The sequence below is a fragment of the Doryrhamphus excisus genome, chromosome 7 (assembly GCF_030265055.1).
Source record: "Doryrhamphus excisus isolate RoL2022-K1 chromosome 7, RoL_Dexc_1.0, whole genome shotgun sequence".
Classification (NCBI taxonomy): Eukaryota; Metazoa; Chordata; class Actinopteri; order Syngnathiformes; family Syngnathidae; genus Doryrhamphus; species Doryrhamphus excisus.
Window position 1 is genome coordinate 13,351,128 of NC_080472.1, and position 2,500 is coordinate 13,353,627.

Below are 2,500 nucleotides of genomic sequence, written 5' to 3' on the forward strand. Positions count from 1 at the left end.
AAACCATAAAAAGCTTACAGCACCTGGTATTCCCAGGCGGTCTCCCATCCAAGTACTAACCAGGCCCGCCCCTGCTTAGCTTCCGAGATCTGACGAGATCAGGCGTTTTCAGGGTAGTATGGCTGTAAGCTGCCAGGTCAACTGAAAAGATCCTATTTGAAGGCGACGCAGGCCAAACTAGACTCCAGCAAAAAGTGTCAAACAGCGCCCTCTGCTGTCAGGCAAGAGCAGAAACCATAAAAAGCTTACAGCACCTGGTATTCCCAGGCGGTCTCCCATCCAAGTACTAACCAGGCCCGCCCCTGCTTAGCTTCCGAGATCGGACGAGATCGGGCGTTTTCAGGGTAGTATGGCCGTAAGCTGCCAGGTCAACTGAAAAGATCCTATTTGAAGGTGACGCAGGCCAAACTAGACTCCAGCAAAAAGTGTCAAACAGTGCCCTCTGCTGTCAGGCAAGAGCAGAAACCATAAAAAGCTTACAGCACCTGGTATTCCCAGGCGGTCTCCCATCCAAGTACTAACCAGGCCCGCCCCTGCTTAGCTTCCGAGATCGGACGAGATCGGGCGTTTTCAGGGTAGTATGGCGGTAAGCTGCCAGGTCAACTGAAAAGATCCTATTTGAAGGCGACGCAGGCCAAACTAGACTCCAGCAAAAAGTGTCAAACAGCGCCCTCTGCTGTCAGGCAAGAGCAGAAACTATAAAAACCTTACAGCACCTGGTATTCCCAGGCGGTCTCCCATCCAAGTACTAACCAGGCCCGCCCCTGCTTAGCTTCCGAGATCAGGCGTTTTCAGGGTAGTATGGCCGTAAGCTGCCAGGTCAACTGAAAAGATCCTATTTGAAGGCGACGCAGGCCAAACTAGACTCCAGCAAAAAGTGTCAAACAGCGCCCTCTGCTGTCAGGCAAGAGCCGAAACCATAAAAAGCTTACAGCACCTGGTATTACCAGGCTTTCTCCCATCCAAGTACTAACCAGGCCCTCCCCTACTTAGCTTCCGAGATCGGACGAGATCGGGCGTTTTCAGGGTAGTATGGCCGTAAGCTGCCAGGGCAACTGAAAAGATCCTATTTGAAGGCGACACAGGCCAAATTAGACTCCAGCAAAAAGTTTCAAAAAGCGCCCTCTGCTGTCAGGCAAGAGCAGAAACCATAAAAAGCTTACAGCACCTGGTATTCCCAGGCGGTCTCCAATCCAAGTACTAACCAGGCCCGCCCCTGCTTAACTTCCGAGATCGGGCGTTTTCAGGGTAGTATGGCCGTAAGCTGCCAGGTCAACTGAAAAGATCCTATTTGAAGGTGACGCAGGCCAAACTAGACTCCAGCAAAAAGTGTCAAACAGCGCCCTCTGCTGTCAGGCAAGAGCAGAAACCATAAAAAGCTTACAGCACCTGGTATTCCAAGGCGGTCTCCCATCCAAGTACTAACCAGGCCCGCCCCTGCTTAGCTTCCGAGATCGGACGAGATCGGGCGTTTTCAGGGTAGTATGGCCCTAAGCTGCCAGGTCGACTGAAAAGATCCTATTTGAAGGCGACGCAGGCCAAACTAGACTCCAGCAAAAAGTGTCAAACAGCGCCCTCTGCTGTCAGGCAAGAGCAGAAACCATAAAAAGCTTACAGCACCCGGTATTCCCAGGCGGTCTCCCATCCAAGTACTAACCAGGCCCGCCCCTGCTTAGCTTCCGAGATCGGGCGTTTTCAGGGTAGTATGGCCGTAAGCTGCCAGGTCAACTGAAAAGATCCTATTTGAAGGTGACGCAGGCCAAACTACACTCCAGCAAAAAGTGTCAAACAGCGCCCTCTGCTGTCAGGCAAGAGCAGAAACCATAAAAAGCTTACAGCACCTGGTATTACCAGGCGGTCTCCCATCCAAGTACTACCCAGGCCCGCCCCTGCTTAGCTTCCGAGATCGGGCGTTTTCAGGGTAGTATGGCCGTAAGCTGCCAGGTCAACTGAAAAGATCCTATTTGAAGGTGACGCAGGCCAAACTAGACTCCAGCAAAAAGTGTCAAACAGCGCCCTCTGCTGTCAGGCAAGAGCAGAAACAATAAAAAGCTTACAGCACCTGGTATTCCCAGGCGGTCTCCCATCCAAGTACTAACCAGGCCCGCCCCTGCTTAGCTTCCGAGATCGGGCGTTTTCAGGGTAGTATGGCCGTAAGCTGCCAGGACAACTGAAAAGATCCTATTTGAAGGCGACGCAGGCCAAAATAGACTCCAGCAAAAAGTGTCAAACAGCGCCCTCTGCTGTCAGGCAGGAGCAGAAACCATAAAAAGCTTACAGCACCTGGTATTCCCAGGCGGTCTCCCATCCAAGTACTAACCAGGCCCGCCCCTGCTTAGCTTCCGAGGTCGGACGAGATCGGGCGTTTTGAGGGTAGTATGGCCGTAAGCTGCCAGGGCAACTGAAAAGATCCTATTTGAACGCGACGCAGGCCAAACTAGACTCCAGCAAAAAGTGTCAAACAGCGCCCTCTGCTGTCAGGCAAGAGCAGAAACCATAA

The 2,500-nt window shown here is 52.3% G+C and overlaps 5 non-coding genes and 6 pseudogenes across 5 annotated transcripts; all 11 read right to left on the reverse strand.

Annotated features, from left to right (window-relative positions):
- Positions 1-11: 11 nt before the first annotated feature.
- On the reverse strand, positions 12-130 carry LOC131133804 (5S ribosomal RNA). The gene has a single exon (XR_009131080.1). It is a non-coding gene; the product is annotated as a 5S ribosomal RNA (ribosomal RNA).
- Positions 131-242: 112 nt separating this feature from the next.
- LOC131133414 (5S ribosomal RNA) lies at positions 243-361 on the reverse strand. Its single transcript, XR_009130875.1, has one exon. It is a non-coding gene; the product is annotated as a 5S ribosomal RNA (ribosomal RNA).
- Positions 362-473: 112 nt separating this feature from the next.
- Positions 474-592, reverse strand: LOC131133934 (5S ribosomal RNA). The gene has a single exon (XR_009131208.1). It is a non-coding gene; the product is annotated as a 5S ribosomal RNA (ribosomal RNA).
- Positions 593-704: 112 nt separating this feature from the next.
- LOC131133453 (5S ribosomal RNA) lies at positions 705-813 on the reverse strand (annotated as a pseudogene).
- A 112-nt stretch (positions 814-925) lies between these two features.
- Positions 926-1,044, reverse strand: LOC131133410 (5S ribosomal RNA; annotated as a pseudogene).
- Positions 1,045-1,156: 112 nt separating this feature from the next.
- On the reverse strand, positions 1,157-1,265 carry LOC131133431 (5S ribosomal RNA; annotated as a pseudogene).
- Positions 1,266-1,377: 112 nt separating this feature from the next.
- On the reverse strand, positions 1,378-1,496 carry LOC131132889 (5S ribosomal RNA). Its single transcript, XR_009130473.1, has one exon. It is a non-coding gene; the product is annotated as a 5S ribosomal RNA (ribosomal RNA).
- A 112-nt stretch (positions 1,497-1,608) lies between these two features.
- Positions 1,609-1,717, reverse strand: LOC131133348 (5S ribosomal RNA; annotated as a pseudogene).
- A 112-nt stretch (positions 1,718-1,829) lies between these two features.
- Positions 1,830-1,938, reverse strand: LOC131133428 (5S ribosomal RNA; annotated as a pseudogene).
- A 112-nt stretch (positions 1,939-2,050) lies between these two features.
- Positions 2,051-2,159, reverse strand: LOC131133308 (5S ribosomal RNA; annotated as a pseudogene).
- A 112-nt stretch (positions 2,160-2,271) lies between these two features.
- LOC131133990 (5S ribosomal RNA) lies at positions 2,272-2,390 on the reverse strand. Its single transcript, XR_009131262.1, has one exon. It is a non-coding gene; the product is annotated as a 5S ribosomal RNA (ribosomal RNA).
- Between the last annotated feature and the right edge of the window lie 110 nt (positions 2,391-2,500).